Raw genomic sequence first — 23,761 nt, forward strand, 5'->3', positions numbered from 1 at the left:
GTTGCTGGGTGGATTTTTCCTATCTGTCTCTTATCCTCTTCCTGAGACCAGCGGATTTTCTGAATTTTATTCCTCTCATAACAAAGGCAGAGGCACAAAAATCCATTTGGTATTTTATACCAAGAGACAGAAGCACTCGAGGGCATGGAAATTAATCCAATTTAGAGCCACTGTTGTCTCACATTTGGTCATCTTTACCCACAGAAGCAGGCTGCATTTTGGTACCTAAACCATTCACTTCTGTTGATTTCCATGAGGGTGACTAATAAACCATCCTTCAAGAATGTGCTTTAGGGGCCGGTGCTGTGGCTCACTTGGTTAATCCTCTGCCTGCCTTGCCAACATCACTTATGGGTGCCGGGTTCTAGTCCCGGTTGCTCCTCTTCCAGTCCAGCTCTCTGCTGTGGCCAGGGAAGGCAGTGGAGGATGGCCCAAGTGCGTGGGCGCCTGCACCTGCATGGGAGACCAGGAAGAAGCACCTGGCTCCTGGCTTTGGATCTGCATAGCTCTGGCCGTAGCAGCCATTTTGGCGGTGAACCAATGGAAGGAAGACCTTTCTCTCTGTCTCTCTCTTTCTCTCACTGTCTAACTCTAGCTGTGAAAGAAAGAAAGAAAGAAAGAAAGAAAGAAAGAAAGAAAGAAAGAAAGAAAGAAAGAAAGAAAGAAAGAAAATCTTTACTAATTGTTTCCTTAAAATGGTGAACTGAAGGCTTCAATTGCTGGAGCTTAAATAAATCATGAGTCTTCAGGTGTAATTTCAAGTTTTATTTACCTAAATCTAATTTTTAGGCCCAGTTTTACTTTTCTCTCACAGAACCCTTGTCAATTATCTTGATAAGGAGAATACTCTTCAGAGTTTTATGAAGAAGAAAGGGGTAGGACACAAAAATAAAAATTAGTAACAGTCCATTTCCTCAAGGAGGTTAACACCTAATTGGATAAAGAAAGCATGTGTAGCAAAATAACTTACAATCTACAATAATAATATTATCAGTATGGTAACTTTTCTTATGATAAAAAAGCAAGAAATCTCAAGGATTTCCCTGTGCAAATTAAAAATCCTACAGATTCACATAGTGCAGGAGGGGCTCTGTTTTCTCCTTCTATTGGGAGGATAGTTCATTTCTTTTTTTAAGATTTATGTTTTACTGATCTTCTGTATATAAAGAGAATTGAAAATGAATCTTGATGTGAATGGAAGGGGAGAGGGGGTGGGAAAGGGGAGGGTTGCGGGTGGGAGGGAAGTTATGGGGGGGGGGAAACCATTGTAATTCATAAGCTGTACTTTGGAAATTTATATTCATTAAATAAAAGTTTAAAAAATAAACATTTATGTTTTATTTTTTTTGAAAAGAGGGAGGAAGAGAGAGAGAGAGAGAGAGAGAGAGAGAGATCTCCCATACACTAGTTCACTCCAAATGGTTGCAATGGCTGGGGCTGGGCCAGGCAGAGACCAAGAGCCAGGAAGCGCCTCTGGGTCTCCCACGTGGGTGCAGAGACCCAGATACTTGGGTCATCTTCCACTGCTTTCCCAGGTGCATTAGCAGAGAGCTGGATTGGAAGTGGAGCAGCCGAGACTCGAACTGGAGCCCATATGGGACGCTGGCATTGCAAGTTGATATGGTTTCCAGAGAGAGACTGCCTGAGTTTGAATTCTAGTTCTATTACTTTCTAGATTGGATAATTGATGGTCTCTGTTAGCATCAGCTGCCTCATCTAAAAAATATGGGGTGAGAATGAAATGATTCATTTCATGTAAAATCTGAAAAGAGTACAGTACCTAGTAACAGCACAACAAATGTCAGCTATTCATATGTTGCTTCTAGCTGCCACATGGTGTTATTGTTGAAAACTTATCCTCCAAAACCTCACAGATGAAGCTGCCCACTCTGTGATGACACACCAGGAGCTATTAACAGCCAGACGCCCCCAGTCTTCCAGTGTAGAACCACCCAACCTCCTCAAGGATGCACTTGGCAATGGATGTCCCAACCCTGGGCTCCCGAAGTTACAGATATGCTTTGTCAGTGCTTTAGGGACCACTTCCATCCATTCAGAATAATGGCCAGAGTCCAGTGCTCAATTAGGAATGGGTCAGATATTTACTACTTCAAAGACCTAACTGTCCCTTTCCCTTCCTATGGATCTATGCAGCAGTTCTGAAAACTTTTTAATTTACATATTCATAACACAATAAATATGATTAAGTCCCATACCTTGGAAAATGTGCTTACTCAAAAATCCTGGTGGAATATCACTATGTTGTCCCAAATATGGTGACTTTAAAATGGGGCTACCTTCTGTAATTCAAAAATGATCACTCCCTATACAAGTCCTAAGATGCTCCCCTAATCATACAACACCTAAACTTACGGGGCAAGGAGTGGGCAGATAAACTTTCTTTGGTAGTCCTACAATTCTGTCCCCTCTCATGAGGGAAAAGTTCAAGTTTAATCTCTGATGAGATATGCCACTCCCAAAAGAACAAATCTAATAAATATATCAAATTTATCAGGCAACATTTGAAGCATCTGATATGTATCATCTCATTTAATGTCCCAACAGTCTTGTCAGGAAAGCATCATTATTATACTCAGTTTAGAGCAGGTGAAACTGAGAAGATGAGTAACCTGAAGTCTCATAGTTAGTCTATGGAATTCAGATGCAACTGTCTGCCCACTCATCCAACTTCAGGCACTCACAGACTGAAGGAAGCTGTGTGTCTATTGAAATTAACCCAGAACAGCTGCCTTTTCATTAGAAAGGATTTTAAAAATGAAAAAAAAAACTATTTAGGTATCATATTAGTGCCAAATGTAGGATATATATATTTATATATATGACAGGATTTATGTTCATTTGAGAATTCAGTATGAATTATAAATTAATTTACTAATGTCCATAGATGTTTAATATTTATCTTTATGTTCAATAAATATTTAGAAAGGAAAACTAAAAATAATTATTCTTGAACAATACATAGTAGTCATCGTCTACCCATCCGTGGCTTCTTCTAAATAAACCAGTGCCATATCCTCCAAGACCTTGTTTGAACCATATCACCTGCCTGCTTCCCCAGGCCACAACCCAGAGATGAACAGCTGATTCAAAAGGAACCAGTGTGTAGAGCAGATGGCTGCTCCTAAGTCTGAAGACATATGGCAATCAGGCCAATTGGTAGCTGAGTCACATTAATGCAAGAACACAAAAGTAAAGGTCTGTGTATGCCAGATAAAATGACTCACTCCCCACCCTTCAAGGAGACGTGATTTTTTTTGTAATAAACTCCCTTTTTTCAATGTTTAACAAGCAGCTTCTATTCTTGTAACCAAATAATCTCTGACCAGGAAATATTAAATAGGCATCTGTTATATATCAAGCTTGGTACTATCCAAAAGAGTACCAGAACACACTTTTATTAGGCTCAGCTCTTTCAATTCTACAAATTATGAAACTTGAAATTCAGATACAAAAATATTTCAGAAGTCACATCACAAGAAAATGGCAGCAGTAGGATTCAAACCCAGGTCTCTCTGTTTCCAAAGTCAATTATCATTCTAGTACATGATAAAATGTCTCTATCACTCTTCTTTTTATTCATTGCATATGATATTGTATCATTTATTATATATTATATGTTATGTGATAAAAATAATACTTAAACCAATGCTACTATGATGTTGTAAAATATATCATTTCCAGGGCAGTATTAATCTAACAAGGGATTTTTAGTGTATAATAATAATTCAAGATGAATTGAATTGAGGTTTCCATTTCAAATTTAGAAATCTATAAAAAGTTTTAGAGACAAAAAAAAGTCAGAGGATTTATTTCCAACAGAAATAATTAAGTAAATTCTTTTGGTGGGAAAAAAGAATGATAAACAAAGAAGTACAGAGCAATGGAAAAAAATAAGTGGTGGCAATTATACAATTATTTTCTCTTCCTATTTTTATCATACTGAAAGCTTAGCTGTCGAAAGGAATAATAGAATCAATATTTAGGTGTTTATTTATACATAAAAGACAAAAGAAAATACATGACAACAATAGCTCCAAGTATTAATAATTGCAGGGAATTGGAAGTATGTTGCTATGAGATCATTACATTTCATATTAAGTAATGCAATATTGAAAGTAAGCTATAATTGATTAAAGATGTATATTTTAAAACCTAAGGAAATAAAAATTTTTAAAAGGCATAAAAAATAAGCCAATGGGGTGGGCATTTTAGCCTATCAGTTAAGATGCCAGTTAAGACATCTGCATCTCCCATTGGAGTACTGGGGTTCAACTCCCAGCTCCAATTCCTATGCCCAGAATCCTAATAATGCAGACTCTCCCTGAGGGAGAAGCAATGATGGCCAAAGTCACTTGGTTCTTGATACCCACATTGGAGAATTGGATTGATCCTAACTCCCAGCTTTGATCCAGAACAACCCTGGCCATTTTGGGCATAGAAGAACTCTTTCTCTCTCTCTCAAACAGTTAAAGAGCTATTTTTAAATAAGTCAAAAATAGAGATAAAATGGAAGCATAAAAACAATCTTTTAAAGGGGTAGAAAAATAGAAACAATATAAAACATATGGAATAAACATGTCACATTTTATCCAATTATATTAATAATTATAAAACTAAATATAAATAATCTAAACACATTAATTAAAGGAGATTGTCTTATTGAACTCACATTTAAAACTCATTTAAGAATTTAATGAGGAGATATAAACCTGGTATCATATTTAATGGTAAAAGACCAAATAACTCTCATTAAAGACTGAGAAAAAGGCAAACATTCCCTTACACTCTTATTCAACATCATATTGGACCTTCTGAGTAGTGCAATAACAGGAAAAAGGGGTAAACAGCAAACAGATTGGAAAAGAAGGAATAAAACATATGTATTTATAAAAATCATGATTGTTCACATAGAATTTCTCAAAGATCCCTCCTCCTAAAATTCTAGGACTCATAAATGAACTTAACAAGGACATAGGATACAAGTTCAATATACGAAAGTCCATTAACTTTCTATATACTAACAATGAGCAATCAGAAATTGAATTGCAACAAATAAATAAACTATTGGGATAATGAACAATATCTTTTCCCAAGTGATCACTTTACTAATTAAAGGAGCTAAAATAGCACTTAATATTTTAAATTTGTATTAAAACAAAAAATATTTAAGCAAAAAACCCTGAAAGTTTGGAAAGAATTATTCTTTCCTGTATGATGAATTAAACTATATTATTTGTATTATTTTAGAAATACACATCAAACCATTTCCAGAAAAAGTATTTTCTTCAAAACTGTTTCCTATATTAACTCAAGAACTAATATATTTTGATATTTATTTGTCATGTTCAACAGTATTTTCACTAATAAATGTTCATATCTCTATTTTCTGCATTTGAAACTGTTATAAAAATGTTTTCAGCGTGTATATGGTTTTATCATATTTTTTATAATTAGTTGTTTATTTAAAAGGCAAAGAGTGAGAGAGAGAATAGAGAGGGACTGAAAAAGAGAGAGAGATTGAAAGAAAGAGAGACTCCTCCATGTACTGGTCACGCCCAAAATGTCCAGAACAGCTGAGGTTGCACCAGACAGAAGCCAGGAGTCTGGAACTCTTTCCAGCTCTTCTGCATGGATGACAAGCCCCTAAGCACTTGAGCCATCACCTCTGCCTCCCAGAGGGCACCTTAGCAGGAAGCGGTATCAGAAGCTGAGCTGGGACTCAAACCAAGGGACTCCAATGAGGGATGTAGCCATCCTAAGCAGAACCTTAGCCACTACAATAAATGCCCACCCCTGTCATATTTCAAGGTGACTTAGCTTTAAAAATTCATCCACAACCTTGTTGTCTACTGCATCATAGACAACAACACAGCAGTTAATGCCAAATCTACCATTTCTATGTACCTGGCAACATCATTAATTATTATAGCATCTTGTCTTTTAGCTTTTGACTGACCTTAGACTCCTTAGCACTGCCACTACCTAACAACCACTACCAGTCAGACAGCATGCAAGCTGAAACCTAAATGACATTCTAGAGTTATAACACCAACTCCAAATTCATTCCTCCATAATCTAACACACCCTGCCCTGACAAGCATCCAGAAAATTTTCTTTGGTCTCTCTGGCTTTTTCAAATATGTCCATTCTTCTAGGTCCAGCTCAGTCTCTACCTCAACCATAAAAGCCTTCCCTTAAACACTCTGGGTCCAGGATTCATATTCACTTTTGTGACTTACTTTCCACACAGTAGCAATACTAAGTTTTAATGTTTTATGTGTCCTCCTTTTGAGTCATGAGGGTTTTTTTTTTAAGATTTATTTATTTATTTGAGAGGCAGAGTTATAGGCACAGAGAGGGAGAGACAGAAAGAGAGGTCTTCCATCTCCTGGTTCACTTCCCCAGTGACTGCAATAGCCAGAGCTGGGCCCATCCAAAGCCAGAAGCCAGGAGCTTTTGGTGAGTTTCCTGTGTGGGTCCAGGGGCCCAAGTAATTGGGCCATCTTCCTCTGCTTTCACAGGCCAGCAGGGAGCTAGATTGGAAGTGGAGAAGCCGGGACTCAAACTGGCACCCATATGGGATGCCAGTGCTATAGGCAGAGGCTTAACCTAGTATGCCACAGCTCGGCCCGAATCATGTGTTAAGACTTGACTCCTCCAATTGACAGGTGTGTTGTCTTAAGATAATAATACATTGTATTGGAATCCCCTGGCACATTTCTAACTCCACCATTTGGGGCAAGTCCGATTGAGCATGTCCCCAATTGTACATCTCCTCCCTCTCTTATTGCCACTCTTATATTTAACAAGGATCACTTATCAGTTAAAATTTAAACACCTAAGAATAATTGTGTGTTAATTATAGAGTTCAACCAATAGTACTAGAACAAAAAAAATACTAAAATGGATAAAGTATTATATTGTACATCAACAGTCAGCACAAGAGCTGATCAAATCACTGTTTCTTATAGTGTCCATTTCACTTTAACAGGTTTCCCCTTTGGTGCTCAGTTAGTTGTCGCCAATCAGGGAGAACACAAGGTGGCATGTACCAATGCCATCTCACTAGTCCAAGTGATCAATTTCAGTTCACAATTGATCACACTGATAGGTCTAAGAGTCAAAGAGATCACACAAACAAGACTAGTGTCTTCTAATACTAACTGACAGAACCAAAAAGGGAGAGAACGATCCAACATGGGAAGCGGGATACACAGCAGACTCATAGAATGGCAGATGTCCTAAATAGCACTCTGGCCTCAGAATCAGCCCTTAAGGCATTCGGATCTGGCTCAAGAGCCCATGAGAGTATTGTAGGCATGGAAAGCCAAGACACCTTGGGGGGAAAAAAAAAAACCTAAATGAAAGATGTCTGCGAGTGAGATCCCAGTGGAAAGAACGGGGCCATCAAAGAAGGAGGTACCTTTCTCTGAAGGGAGGAGAGAACTTCCACTTTGACTATGACCCTGTCGGAATAAGATCAAAGTCGGCAAACCCTAAAGGCTTCCATAGCCTTGGCAACTCATGACTAGAGCCTAGGGAGATTACTGACACCATAAACAAGAGTATCAAATTGTTAAGTCAACAACAGGAGTCACTGTGTACTTACTTCTCAGGTGGGATCTGTCCTTAATGTGTTGTCCAATGTGAAGTAATGCTGTAACTAGTACTGAAACAGTATTTTACACTTTGTGTTTCTGTGTGGGTGCAAACTGATGAAATCTTTACTTAATATATACTAAATCGATCTTCTGTGTATAAAGAGAATTGAAAATGAATCTTGATGTGAATGGAATGGGAGAGGGAGCAGGAGATGGGAGGGGTGCGAGTGGGAGGGAAATTATGGGGGAGGGAGCCATTGTAATCCATAAACTGTACTTTGGAAATTTATATTTACTAAATAAAAAGAAAAGAAAAAAAAAGATAATAATAGAGTCATCCCATTATAGAGCTGAAAGCAGTACAGGAACTTAATAGTTACTGTGTGTGATTTGTTGGATTACTGGTTAGTGCTTGTGAGCAAAAGGAAACCTAAGCAGGAGTGCCACTGCAGAGCCTGACCCATGGCCACATCCAACCCAAGTGATTCTGTGAAATAACCAGAGCATTTCCCAAAGAGAAGTTCACAGACTTTGGTTTGTGATGAGACCTCTCTGTACCAATCTATTTTTCTTTTTTTGTTGTTGTTTTTTTAAATTTATTTGACAGGTAGTTATACACAGTGAGAGAGAGAGAGAGACAGAGAGAAAGGTCTTCCTTCTGTTGGCTCACCTCCCACATGGCTGCTACAGCCAGAACTGTGCCGATCCGAAGCCAGGAGCCAGGTGCTTCCTCCTGGTCTCCCATGCGGGTGCAGGGCTCAAGCACTTGGGCCATCCTCCACTGACCTCCTGGGCCACAGCAGAGAGCTGGACTGGAAGAGGTGCAGCCGGGACTAGAACCAGCGTCCATATGGGATGCCGGTGCCGCACGTGGAGGATTAACCAAGTGAACCATGGTGCTGGCCCCAGCAATTTATTTTTCTACAGAATTAATATCCTAGGTCATGAAGATTTTTCATGTAGGAATCTGAAAAACTCTAAACAAATTATACAGAACCCCAGTATGGGACTCTGATGTTTTTTCCGATTCATAGCGGAGAATCAACCACAAAAGAACCAACCTTGATGTGAATGGAGAAACACCAGAGCTAACTAAGATGAATGTCAGGGTTAAATAAAAAAGCTGACAGAAGAGAAAAATCACTTCATGATACCTAAGTCCTAAGGCCAAACAAGGAAGAATTATAAGTAACTCTGTAGATGTTAAGCAGATGTATTAAAAAATATATAAGGATGAATGAAACTGCAATGCGTTTGTAATAAATTCATAATCTGCAAAATTTGAGCTGGTTTTGGAAAATCTTCTGTCTAAAAATGAAAAAGTTTATAATTGAAGCAACCTGTGCTGGGATGCTGCTGTTTGAAATAGGCTATGTGAATTCAAAATTCACTTGTCGATACCTGCCATGTCAACTCTATACTTGTTTTGAACCTTTTTTTATAAATTTCATACCTTCTGAAGTACAGAAATACAAGGCTATCAACAAATTGCTTTTATTTATCAAAAACATTTTATTTAATCTCTTTTTTTCTAAAGGCATGGTATATGCCATTCTAAATTTAAACCAGGCAGGGGGGACATAAATAATCATCTAACCTAGATATACAGACATAAATAAAATGAGAATGCCAAGTGAAGAACTACCCTCCTGATTGTGTGTAAATAAAAAGTTGCTGCTGATGAATGTTCGCTAATCATTAAAAATACTCTGGAACAACTGACTCATACAGGTTTATATCAAAATGTGTTTGCTCTCCTGAGAAATTCCCATGTCTTCCTAAGACTTTATGGATATCATCTAAATGGGTACACCACATCAGTTACATGTATACTGAGGGAAAGGAATGGGATTGGAGTGAATCACATGTTAATAGTAATTAACCCTGAGTGGAAAACATAATGTGACATTAATTTTCATCTTTTTTGTATTTTACAAGTTTCCCACATTTAAAATGTACTATTTTCATACTTGGAAAAACAAAGTTAATTTGAGGAACTTTCTCACTCCTTACTATCTGTGGCTAAGCTTCTTTTTGTGCACATTTTTAAGATTATTTATGGTTTGGCCAGATACCTGTTACTCCTTCTGCTGAGAAGACAGAAAGAGGAGATGCTGGTCACTTGACTAAAAGAACAGAGCACTTAGCACTTTACACGCACACATGCACACCAGCTTCTTTAAATCTAAATTTAGACTTTTTTTCCTTTCATTTTGCAAATTTCTCATCACTTTTCTTCTGCTTATTATTGATGGTGGAGAAATATATCATCAAAAGCATTTGGCCAATAAATTATGTGACTATATTTTTATATTCTCAAAAATTTAGAACAGGAGCGGCAAGATGGCGGAATAGGAAGGGAGCACACTGATAGCCCAGGAAGAGACAGTTTAATAAAAGTGGAGATACTGCAGGTTCAAGGAAGAGTAGGGGAAGAAACAGCAGAGGAAACTCTTCCGGAACTACTGATTCACAGTGGACCTGCGTGGAGAGCGTGGGAGCCCAAGTTCGGGACACCAGCGGCAGACTCAACACACCAGCGCTGGAACGTGAGGTGAGCCGAACCTCAATAGCCTGAGACACCAGCGGGCAAGCAGAAAGAGGAGACTAGAGGGAACGAGGCTTGAAACTCCGTGGGGAAAAATTCACCAGGCTAACTAGAAGAGAGAGAGGAAAAAAAAAAATCAAGTGACCGATATGGACACGAGTTTCTCTCTCTCTGCTCACCCCTCCAAGGCAAGCAAGACAAAGAGCAGGCGCCATTTTGACATACGTCATAAGCAGGGCGACCTCAGGTCTGCACCGGCCCTGAGCCTAGCAGAAAAACCTGACTCTGGGGGGAGGGGTGAAATAACAGGAGATTAGCATCTAACTTGGCAACCCAGTGGGAGACTACAGGAGAATTGGAGCCCACACCGAGGGCAGCACAGATTCCCTGTGTGGTCCTTGGGAAAGAGCTTCCAATCTCTGGCTCCTGTGGGTATATCATTCGCCTGCTAACTACTTCCAATTACGTTCAGCTGTGCGGAATTACTTCCCTTTTGAATCAAAAAAAAAAAAAAAAAAAGAGAGAGAGAGAGATTTACCACGCCTAACCTGGGAGTGTCATCTTTGACACACCCTCAACCCTGAGGAACCAAACAGAGCTCTCAGGCCACACCCATCTCAAGCCTCTAAGGCTCCACCGAAAGCAGACAGTCCACTTAATATAGAGCCATAGTGTAACAAGAAAAAACACCACAGTGAAGAAACCAAATATCTCCAACATGCCATACAACAAACGCAAAAACCGAGGTAACAAGAACAAGGAAGACACTATGACGCCCCCAAATGAAAAAGACACCCCAATTCAAGATTATGAAGATGATGAGATAGAAGAAATCCAAGAAGCAGATCTCAAAAAATTGATAAGAACATTAAGAAGTTCTCAAAAACAAATTCTTGAACTACAGAAATCCTTAATGGACAAGATAGAAAACCTCTCTCATGAAAATGAAATATTAAGGAAGAATCAAAATGAAATGAAACAACTAGTAGAACATGAAACTGTGATAGTGACAAAAAACCACAATGAAATGAAGAACTCAATAGATCAAATGACAAACACATTAGAGAGCCTTAAAAACAGAATGGGCAAAGCAGAAGAGAGAATATCAGACTTAGAAGACAGAGAACAGGAAAGGAAACAGGCAAACCAAAGAAAAGAAGAAGAAATTAGAAATCTAAAAAATATTGTCGGGAATCTAAAGGATACTATTAAAAAACCTAATATTCGGGTTCTAGGAGTTCCTGAAGGCATGGAGAGGAAGAAAGGATTAGAAGGCATTTTCAGTGAGATACTAGCAGAAAATTTCCCAGGTTTGGAGAAGGACAGAGACATCTTAGTACAGGAAGCTTATAGAACCCCTAATAAACATGACCAAAAGAGATCCTCACCACGACACATTGTAATCAAACTCACCACAGTGAAACAGAAAGAAAAGATTCTAAAAGGTGCAAGAGAGAAACGTCAGATTACTCTCAGAGGATCTCCAATTAGACTCACAGCAGACTTCTCATCAGAAACCCTACAAGCTAGAAGGGAATGGCGAGATATAGCCCAGGTACTAAGAGAGAAAAACTGCCAGCCCAGAATATTATATCCTGCAAAGCTCTCATTTGTGAATGAAGGTGAAATTAAGACTTTTCATAGCAAACAGAAACTGAAAGAATTTGTTGCCACTCATCCTGCCCTGCAAAAGATGCTTAAAGATGTGTTACACACAGAAACACAGAAACATGGTCACCAATAAGAAAGAAGGTAAAGGAAGGAAACCTCACAGCATAAGATCACAGGAAGCTCAATTTCTCTTTGACATAGAATTAAACTCTGATGCTCTGTTAAAGCAATGTGTTAAAGTAATCTAAAAACAAAAAGCAATTCAAATCAATTGGCAATCTACAAAAAGAGTTAAAGATTTTAAAAGCTATTATTAAAATTGCTATATTGGTCTATTATGCTATGTTATATGTGTGTACATATTGTATGTCCACATAGGAAATTTTATTAAGAGTTTTATTTTAAATGGCTTATAGATAAGATTGTCCATAAATTTAAGCTGCTAAAATCAATCAAAGATACATTTTAATTTGTGTGACCTGAATCTGTGTATCATATGGTTTAAACTTGTTGGTAGAAAGAAACTAAAAACATTTTATATGGTTGTGCTTCAGTTTACTGGTTAAACAAACTACACCATGTTAGATATTTAAGAGGTGTTTTCAAATACATGATTCTTAAAATTTCTAGAAGGCATTGGACCTTCTGGTAAATGTTTTCTTAAGTTGTTATCTAATGGTCGAAATGGTTTCCTAAGTATTCATGTAATATTGCTATTGTCAGCAAGCGATCTAGGACTTGCTCCCTCATTTCTCTATTCTAAGCCCAACTTGTTCTTTCATTTCTCTATTCTCTTCAAGGTAGGAAACTAATTCTATTATGAAGGAATCTGTAGGACACACAATTTGATCTTTAGACCTTATAAAAGAGATGGCTAACATTTTTCGGTAATAGCATAGCCAAAATAAGAACTTAAATAATAATCTCATAGCTAGATTCACTTCGCCATCAGCGAAGTAAGCAGTAAGTAGAAAAAACCTCCCTTTCAGACCAAAGGGAAAGAAAGTTTTAAAGTGAGAATATAATTTTCCTCATGGGCATTGTCTACCTTAGAAAAACTACTACAGAACATGCCTGTGACTATAGACTTGTAGTTCAGGCCACCGAAGATTAGTGATGGGACTTGGGCGCTCCCTTGACTTGCATCCTCTGGTCTGTTTTAACACAAACCAGGAGGAAAAGAAAGCTCGGCATCAGAAGCAATGGGTGGCAGGCCTATTAATGGCTGATCTGTACAGTGATCTGCCCTCAAGGAGACCCAACAGGCCAATCCACTGCAGTGGCTTTCAGTGTGGTAAGCCTGGGCTTCAGCAGAAGTCAGCTTGTGAAGAGCCCTGGCAGCTCTGCCAAGAGTTGGTTCACTGGAAATGGACCTGCCCTGGAGTCGAAGGATGCCCAGGTCCAGAGCCACAGATCTTATTGGCTCTAAGCTGAAAAGCCCTTCACTCAACCCAACTTCCAAAGTGACCACTGCAGCTGAGGGGACGGCCAAGTAGGGTCAGCAACATTGCAGAACTGTAAATTTCTTGTTAGAGATGCCCCCTGCCTTTACCTGGCCAGCTCCCCTCCCAGGCCAGCTAAGTAATGAAAGTCAACAGAGTGCCTTCCCCTAGGAGGTTCACACCTCCCTTAGGATATACCCCATGTGAAGAGATAGATAGGTCTGGGCTTCTTAACTTACAAGGCCTAAAGCCCACCAGATTATTATCAAGCCCCTTCTATCAGGTTCTATTTGCCTCTCAATCAGAAAACTTAATTGTAGCTTAGATAGCACCTTTCTTAGCTCCTCTAATAATGACTCTGTCCTTTGTTCTAGACCCTGTCTAGCGCACTTGGGCCTCATTCCTTTGTAATCATAACCTCTACTCTACCACCAATGGCTCTATTCCCAACCTGTGTGTACTGATGGTCCTCTTCCCCACTTAATGCTGTATAATTGTTCAAACCTGGTAAATGCCACTCTTAGGATCATTGGTTACTATCCTCACTCTGTCTTTTATGACCTTGTCTAAATATGATCAGAGTCGGCAAACTTGAAAGGCTTCCATAGCCTTGGCAACTCATGACGAGAGCCTAGGATGGTTACTGGCGCCATAAACTAGAGTGTCAATTTGTTGGGTCAACAACAAGAGCCACTGTGCACTTGCTCCTCATGTGGGATCTCTGTCCTTAATGTGCTGTACATTGTGATTTAATGCTATAACTAGTACTCAAACAGTATGTTTCACTTTGTGTTTCTATGTGGGTGCAAACTGTTGAAATCTTTATACTAAATTGATCTTCTGTATATTAAGAGAATTGAAAATGAATCTTGATGTGAATGGAAAGGGAAAGGGAGCGGGAGAGGGGAGGGTTGTGGGTGGGAGGGGAGTTATGGGAGGGGGAAGCCATTGTAATCCATAAGCTGTACACTGGAAATTTATATTCATTAAATAAAAGTTAAAAAAAAATTTAATAAAAGTGGACCTATTTCCCAGTCTTTCAGTACCATCACATAGAACTTTGGAAGACAGAAAGATAACTATGTAGGTAGGTACATATATCTCCAATATCAGTTTGCAAGTTTTACTTAATGAATCTAAAGAAAATTGATTTTACCTTGGAAATATAGAAAAACACTACTTAGAGGTTGCTTTTTTGCTCATAAAGCTTAGAAATATTTATTCAAATAGCAAGATGCAAATTATAAAGCCAGGGATGGGACCAGTGTTGCAGCAGTGTATTGTATCACCAAATGCAACACCAGCGTCCCATATCTGAGTGATGGTTTGAGTCCCAGCTGGTCTGCTTTTGATCCAGCTCCCTGCCAGTGTGCCTGGGAAGGCTGCAGAAGATGGCTCGGGTACTTGGACCCCTGTCACCCACGTGGAGGACCAGGATAGAGTTCCTGGCTCCTGGTTTTGGCCTGGCCCAGACCCAACTATTGCAGCCACTTGTGGGAATGAACTAATGGATGGAAGATCTCTCTGTCTCTGTTTTTATGTTTCTCTCTCTTTCACTCTATGTTTAGTTTCAATGATTTTGTGACTATTTTAGAATCTATATGAGTGAAACTGAATATCTTTTCATTTGATTCTTGTTTATAGCTCTTGCATATTTTCCGCTTCACTAAGGTGCTTTTATTTGTTAAACTTTTTATTTTGTAAAGCTACTGAGCCTTTGACTATCATGTACATTAAAATGTTATTATAAAGAAATAATAAAATGTTGAGTTGAAAAGAATTGGCAGAATGTCTTAAATAAATGAATGAATAAATAAAAAGTGATCTGAAGTACTGTAAAATATGTTCATTATTTAGATCATTCATAATTTGTGTTAATTTTACTAATATATATGTTTTGGTGAATAATTATCTTCCTTTTAAATAATAGAAATCAAACAAAAAAGTTAAATTTGTATTTGACTACATAGACTTCACCTCTTTATAGGCAAAGATGTGCTATGTAAGTCTCAGACCCCTAGAACTAAGGTCAAGTACAAGGACATTGATCTCATTTGCCCAAAGAACTCTTTCCAGTTCTGTCTCTTCGATATCCTGCTCCACAACTGAGTTGATAACGTAGTTTATGATCTGCCTGTTAACAGCAGAAACCACAGCTTTTGAATGATCACCGAAATCCCCCAGGGCCGTTGTTTAGGACGATTTTGTTCCTACACAGTGCTGCCACTGCAGGGAGCTTTCTCCTCTATGACACTGAACTTCAGACAGCCCATATGGTCTTAACGGATTTCCCAGGTGCTGAACACCATCCAATCTGTATTTCTGGCAGCCTAGAGAAGTACTTAAGCTTGCCTTTGTCCGTCTTCCTAATGCGGCTTAAGATGTCCTTTAGAAGCAAAAGTTTGAAGCAATTGGTGGAACAGTCAAGTTTTAAAGGCTGGTATTATGAAGGCAAATGTATTGTCCAGGAGAATTCACCTCTGAGGAAAGGAACAAAAGCCACCCACTAGGCAGCCTCTTAGGAGAACTATTACAGGTATATGTGTTAGAGGTGTTAGTTGTGTTTTTAGACTGTAGGTACAAGTTAGTCATCTTTAATCCACTATAGAAAGCAGTATACAATTTTTTTTTTCTTTGACCCAATTGTCAGTCTTGCTGGTTATAGGGTTACAAACCAGTTTTAGAATATTGGCATATATTTGGCCGGCACCACGGCTCACTTGGCTAATCCTCTGCCTGCGGCGCCGGCACCCCCGGTTCTGGTCCCAGTTGGGGTACCGGATTCTGTCCCGGTTGCTTCTCTTCCAGTCCAGCTCTCTGCTGTGGCCCGTGAAGGCAGTGGAGGATGGCCCAAGTCCTTGGGCCCTGCACCCGCATGGGAGACCAGGAGGAAGCACCTGTCTCCTGGCTTTGGATCGGCGCAGCGCACTGGCCATAGCAGCCATTTTGGGGGGTGAACCAACAGAAAAGGAAAACTTTTCTCTCTGTCTCTCTCTCTCTCACTGTCTATAACTCTCTCTCTCTCATTGTCTAATTCTGCCTGTTAAAAAAAATACTGCCTAGAAAACTTTAATATTGTCTATTCCTCTGTGTCGTTAACTGGCTAGTCATTATATCAGGTCAGCTAGCCAGTTAAACCTATGCCAATATGCTATGCCGATCTGAAGCCAGGAGCCAGGTGCTTCTCTTGGTCTCCCATGCGGGGGCAGGGCCCAAGCACTTGGGCCATCCTCCACTGCCTTCCTGGGCCACAGCAGAGAGATGGAATGGAAGAGGAGCAACCGGGACAGAATCCAGTGCCCCAACTGGGACCAGAACCTGGGGTGCTGGTACTACAGGTGGAGGATTAGCCAAGTGAGCCACAGTGCAGGCCTCTAGGCAGTATTAAAAACTTTAAAATATAGTGTGTAAATCTTTCCCCTTTTCTCCAATTTATTGACCATCTACTTTATTTATGTTGTCCACAAAATACTAAAAAGTTGGCAGTTTTAATACTCTCATTTTATATAGCAATGGCTAAAAACTACTTTTGTCTAATTTCAAAACCATCCACTTAAGGAATTGCACCATTTTTTTTCCAAAATGAGAAATACACTCAGAAAATGAACCCTTTTCTAAGCTTTGGGTCCACCATTGTGTGAGTCAGATTTGGTGGGAGAAAGGGTTCCTCTCCCACCGCCATTCGTTGAAGGCCAAATATGTGTGTTTTTAGCCCCTGAAAGCAAGATACATACTCATGCTAGTTCAACAAACCCAGTGTCCCCACCTGGGATTTTGTAGCCTGGCAACTTGAGGATTCAAGAAAGAAGACAGTTTGTAATTCATTTTCAGCTTTGGTAGCATTCACTACCTAGTTTCTAGTGATAGTCTAAGCAACAGGATAAAGAATATTGGGGTGATGTCATGGTGGCACAGTTCTTTTTTTCCAAATTTTTTCACTTATAGAAAGTGAAAAAATCTCATGTATTTCATATATATATATGGATTTAGAAGCATAGTGATATTTACCACCTACCCTCCCTCCCACTTAGGCTCTCATCCTCCCTCCTCCTTCCTTTCTCTTAATTTTTACAGTGACATACTTTCAGTTTATTTTATAGTAGCTTAACATCCCATCAAGTAAAGAATTCAACAAATAATAATAAAACACTGTTCCTCAACAGTAGAAACAAGGCTGTAAATAATAATCAAATCTCAAATTTGTCAATTTCACTCATATGCATTATAATTTTTTGTACATTATTTACAATTATTTGTACTTTGTTAGTTACCACAGATCAGAGAAAACATGATATCTGTCTTTTTGGGACGGTCTTATTTCATTAGGTATAATGGTTTTCAGCTGCATCCATTTTGTTGCACATGATAGGATCTCTTTATGGCTGAGTAGTATTCCATAGTGTGTGTGTGTGTGTGTGTGTATACCACATTTACTTTATCCAGTCATAAGTCTATGGACATTCAGGTTGATTACACATCTTAGCTATTTTGAGTTGAGCTGCTACAAATGTGCTGGTATAGGTAACTCTTTCATATTTTGTTTGGGTAAATTTCCAGGAGTGGGATGGCCAGGTCATATGGTAGATCTATATTCAGATTTCTGAGAAATCTCCATACTGTCTTGCATAATGGTTGTACTATTTGACATTCCCACCAACAGTGGATTATCCTCACCAGCATTTATTGTTTGTTGATTTCTGTATGACAGCCATTCCAACTGGGGTGAGGTGAAAAGTCATTGTGGTTTTGATGTGAATTTCCCTGATGGCTAGTATCCTGAGCAACTTTTTTTTTTAACAAAAAATACAAATATCTTTTATTTGAAATAAACAAAAATGAGCAACTTTTCATGTGCCTGTTAAATTTCCTCTTTTGAAAAATGCCTATTTAAGTCTTTTGTTCATTTGTTAACTGGATTGTTTGTTTTACTGTGGCTAAGTTTCCTGAGCTCTTTATACATTCTGGATATTAATTCTTTATCAGTTGCATAGTTTGCAAATATTTTCTCCCATTTTGTCGATTGTCTTTTCACTTTGTTGAGGGTTTCCTTTGCAGTACAGAAGCTTCTTAGCTTGATATAATCCCGTTTGTCTATTTTTGCTTTTATTCCCTATGCTTCTGGGGTCCTTTCCTAGAAATTTTTGCCATACCAATACCTTGCAGAGTTTCCCCAATGTTCTCCTCTACAATTGGATGGTATCAGGCCATAGATTTAGATCCTTGATCCATTCTGAGTTGATTTTTGTAAGTAGGCCATTCTGTGGTATAATTCAGATAAATCTGAATCTACATAATCTTCAGCCTAGTTCTGTACCTGGTTCCCCAACATTTTAATAAATCAAATATTCTATCTGATGCCCCACTAGTAAATACATTGCTAACTTTACTTATCCATATTGGCTTCTGTATTATATATACTTACAAGTTGCTATGGTTAAAGAATAATCACATACTGACCTCCTGTACTCCATCATTTCTCTACTCCCTTAATTTTTACCAACAGAGATTATGGTAACATCAGTGGTCTACTAAGATCCTTTCTTCCCTTTTTCATTCAGTTGCAAAACCATTGCATAATTAAAGTTATGTACATTGACACTAAGTGTGACTCCTTGCAGTTAGGTTGGTTCATATAAGTAAGGTCTGGCTTATGGAATTTCAGGGGAGATGAGAGTTACAATGTTTGTCATGATACTCATGGAAAGAAGAATTCTCCCCAGTTTTTCTCCCATTACTGCTGGCAGGAAAGCAGATATTATGGCAAAAGCTGAACCAGCTATTTTAGACCACAAGAAGGATGCAACACATTGAGAATGAACAACAAAGAAGATAGGCAGGTGGTATATAACATTTAGCCCTGATTTGCTCACCCTTGAAGGATTTCTTGTAAAATAAGTAAACTTTGGTTTAGTTTTAAGCCATTCTTACTTTGGGCTTCCCTGCAGAGTCAAATCTGCATTTTAGCCAATGTGGCCAACGATGTTTTCAACTACATTATACCAGTGCTTACTAATCATCCTCAACCTTGGGTTCTGTGGAAGCTTTCTCATGAGAAAAGACATACTGTTTTATATGCCGCCAACTTTAAACTTTTTGAAATTCAGTCACCTTGTCAGCCAAACATAATAGCTCTTCAGAAGTAGCAGAAGTGGAGTGCAGATGTTTGGTTTAGCAGTTAAGCCACTCCAGGGGATGTCCACATCCCATATTACAGTACTTTGATTCAAGTTCTGGCCTGCCCTGGATTCCAACTTGTTGTGTGCACACACCCAGGGAGACAGCAGTGATGACTCATATATTTGGGTCCCAGCCACCACCTTGGGAGTCACAGATGGAGTTTCTCGCTCCTGGCTTTGGCCTACACTAACCTTGGTGGTTATGGAGATTTGAGGATTGAACCAACAGACGGTGGATCTCTATCTTTCTGTATCTCCCTCTCTTTTTCTCTCTCTGCCTGTCCAATACATTCTTTCTAAAAGTCACAGAAGTGAGAAAAATCTATAATGGTGTTGCTTGGCCATTTGGGTCACAAAAGCAGAAAGGGAAGCCCCAGTGTTGCATAAAGAGACATAGCATATTATAATGAGTATAGAAATGTCAGGGATTAGTTTTATGTGCTGCTTGAAAAATGCCATGAGGCCTCTCAATAGTACTTACGTAATACTGTCACACTGGTTTTCGTTCTGAGGTTCATGCCACGCTACCTAAATAGAAGGAAAAATAAGAGAAAACAGCTGTGTGATGGTTTGTGATACTAACTTTTGCTATTGACAAATTATAGTTGAAGTTATTTTTATTTATCACATTGAACAAATATTCCAAAAGTAAGACTCTCTTTTTCCAATTAAACATAATCTCTTTCATAAATTAAAATTAGCAAAGTCAATTGTGATCCTGTTATGAAAATCTTCCTTTCTTTTCTCAGCTTACAGTTGACCATTCCCATGTGCATAAGATAAAAGGAAAGGAAAACAAATGGTTTTGGTAAACATTTTGGTATGCAGAGAAACCATTACAGCACTGAGGCTAGGGGATTGCAGTCACACTCACATCAGAGCGAAACTCCATTGACTGCAATAAATTGCCATGTGTACTAGAGCCTTGATTTGACTCAAACAGCTTCATAATGAATATTTTCTGCACCTCAATCTATGCCTGCCTTGGGATGAACTGAAAAAGTTGGAATATTTTTCCATCTGGGGCTCATGTTCTGTGGCAAAAGAGAAAGCAGAAACCCCATTTCCACATTGCTGCAAGAAAGTAATTTTATTGTGTCCAGGAAGTGGTACTGAGTCATCACTAAGTGTAAGCACTAAAATTATTATCAGCTAACTTTCTCTGTGTATCAAAACACACTAGAAAATTTTAAATACAGTTGAACTTGTCAATAGCAAGACACACATATATGACATATCATAGTCATCTTCCTGAACCATATCAATTTCCTTCCATATGTATTAGAATGTCAAGAGATCTAATAACTTCTTCCCTCTGTTCTGATACTTATCAAGACAAGTATCTCTTAATAGTTGGAAGATGACCAGCTAAGAGCTCAGCTGCCAAAGATGATTGCTTTAAAGTCCTTGTAACATCAGCCTAAAGCAGCCTAGGAGATGAGCAAAGAGATTAATCATAGACCTTTGAACACGACTAAGCAAACCACAGCCAAATGGATAAAGTTTCACAAAAACTTGTAATCTTTGGATGTTGGGGTTTCTTCTACCACATACATTCCACAATGGCTATAAATTCCATTAGCACTAAATATCCGCTGAACTCAAAGCCAAAAAGAGGAATGAAATCTTGACTACACAGTATCAACACAGCCAATTGATTCATTTTGTTTCAACAACCACTTACAGAGTACCTTTTATATGCCAGGTATTACAGCAAACATGTAAATTATGGAATATGATAAGGATATAGCAGTGAATTAAAAACAGTTTTAAAAGTCTACATGTGTTCAGTGTAGTAGTGATTATAGACCCTGAAGTAAATCATTTCAATATATAAGTACAATGTATCGCACATAAATAGTAAAAACATCCAAGTGCAAGTTCTGATTCCATGTTATTTAAATTTCCAATGCCTCAATACCCTCATCTGTAAAACGGGAATAATAATTGTATTGACATCTGGTTATTGTGAAAACTAAATGAGAAAATATATTTAAACCAGTAAATGAATGAACCATGACGCAGAGCAAATACTCAGGAAATGTGAGCTTACAATGATCAGATTTCTTCGACAGCACAAAAGTGAGAAATGAGGATGGGCCTGGGCATATAAAGTTAAGTTGTCCCTTGGTATACCTATATCTCATATCAGAGTGCCTGGGATGGAGTCTCACCTCCATTTCTTATCTAGCTCCTTGTCTATGCACCTAGGAGGTAACAGGTAATGACCCAAGTCTTAGATTTTTGCTATCCACGTAGGCAACCCAGAAGTAGTTTCTGTCTTCTGGTTTTGGCCTGGCCTAATCCCCTGGCATTAGGAGAGTAGATAAATAATAACCCTCTCTCTCTCTCTTTCCTCTCCTTCTCTCTGTATTTCCCTCTATATCTCTCTGCCTTTCAAATGAATAAAGAAAAAATATATTTTTTTAAAAAAGTAAGAAACATTGCTACATCCAAGTTTTAGAAACCTTTCCTGGAGAGAAGATGCCAAGCAAAGGAGAGGGAGATTCCTGGCAGAGGGAATAATAATAAAGACATAGAAATGTGGAATCCTATGGCAAGCACCCTTGGGCATTGCCAAAATGTAACTTCATAGGAAGTTCCTCAAAAGTTCAATCCAACCATTTTCTGGCAGTGTATATTAAAATCTGGACAGAAGGCTTAGCCTTTACCTGTATGTTTTGGCACTATATGAAGAGGAAAGTCTAGGATAAAATCCAGATGTGCAAACCTTGTAAGCAGGGGGAGTCAAGTGAAGTATTTTATGCAAATAAGTTGCACAATCTCATTGCTGCCTTCTTCTTCTTTTTTTTTTTTTTTTTTTTTTTTGACAGATAGAGTTAGACAGCAAGTGAGAGACAGAGAAAAAGGTCTTCCTTCCGTTGGTTCACCCCCCAAAATGGCTGCTACGGCTGGAGCCACGCCGATCCGAAGCCAGGAGCCAGGTACTTCCTCCTGGTCTCTCATGTGGGGGCAGGGGCCCAAGCACTTGGGCCATCCTCCATTGCCTTCCCAGGCCACAGCAGAGAGCTGGACTGGAAGAGGAGCAACCAGGACAGAACCAGTGCCCCTACTGGGACTAGAACCCGGTGCCCATATGAGATGCTGGTGCCACAGGCAGAGGGTTAACCAAGTGAGCCATGGCACTGGCTCACCGCCTTCTTTTTTAACTTATCCATTTGAAAGTCAGAATTACAGAGAGAGAGAGGGAATGACAGAGAGTGAGAATGAGAAAGAGAGAGATCTTTCATCCTCTGGTTCACTCCCTAAATGGCCCCAAGGGCCAGGCTTGGGCCAGGAGCCAGGAGCTGCATCAGGGTCTCCCACATGGGCGCAGGGGCCCAAGCACTTGAGTGTTATTCTGCTTCATTCCCAGGCACATTAGCAGGGGGAAGGATCGGAAGTGAAGCAGCCAGGACTTGAACTGAAGCCCCTTTGGGATGCCAACACTGCAGATGGTGGCTTAATCCATTGCACCACAGACTGGTCCCCTCATTACCTTCTTAAAAGATCCCACTTCCACCATGAAGACAAAGGAATGGAGTAGGTTAAGAGTAGATGCAGAGATACTACTCAGAAAACTATTGTGGAGGTTTGAGCAGTAAAAAAAAAGAAAGAAAAATTAAGAATTAAACTAAGGGTAGAAACTGTAGATCTAGGAAGTAGAGGGTGGATACAAGATATATTTTAGATGTAAAAGCCTCAATACTTGATGTTTGATTTGTGTGCAGCAAAGGAGAAGGAGATGTAGCAAATGAATCTCAAAACTTATATTTTGGAGAAATTGAGTTTATGGCACATTAATTCAAGCAAAAATTTAAAAAAGAACCTGGAGGAAGAATAGATGTCTGGGGGAAGATGAAGAGTTCAGCTTTGAACAATTTTATGTGTAATCCTACAGGCCATCCCAGAACAGATATTAAGTCAGTATTGGACATTTATGGGACTTCTCAGAAGAGAAGTCGAGGACACAATCTTAAATACACACATGATATGTGAAGTCCTTGTACTGGAATGTAATTGCCCAGGGAGACAAAAGGAGTTCTAGGATGTGGTCATAAACATTTAAAGTGGATTCAAAAGGCTTCCATAGCCTAGGCAGCTCTCATGTCAAGAGCCTTGGGTGATCACTGTCATCATACATAAGAGTGTTAATTGTTAAATTAACAAGAGTCACTGTGCACTAATTTCCCATGCAGGACCTCTGTCCACAAAGAGTTGTATTATAATTATGTCTAAGTGCTTACAAAAGATGTATCATTCTTGGATATTTCTGTAAAGTTAATTGAATTTCTAAAAAAAAAAAAAAGGAAAGGTGAAATTGACTTGAAGATGCAATGACTTTGAACAGCACTTGTCTAG

At 38.9% G+C, this 23,761-nt stretch overlaps 1 protein-coding gene across 1 annotated transcript in view; it reads right to left on the reverse strand.

Moving 5' to 3' along the window:
- The window catches only part of NAV3 (neuron navigator 3), a 1,248,892-nt gene that overhangs the window by 1,083,811 nt on the left and 141,320 nt on the right, over positions 1-23,761 (reverse strand). Inside the window, exon 8 of the mRNA XM_062203163.1 lies at positions 19,881-19,927. The gene's annotated coding sequence lies outside the window, so the exon portion shown is untranslated. The remainder of the gene's footprint in view (positions 1-19,880; positions 19,928-23,761) is intronic.

The sequence above is a fragment of the Lepus europaeus genome, chromosome 10, assembly GCF_033115175.1.
Source record: "Lepus europaeus isolate LE1 chromosome 10, mLepTim1.pri, whole genome shotgun sequence".
In the NCBI taxonomy this organism is placed as follows: domain Eukaryota; kingdom Metazoa; phylum Chordata; class Mammalia; order Lagomorpha; family Leporidae; genus Lepus; species Lepus europaeus.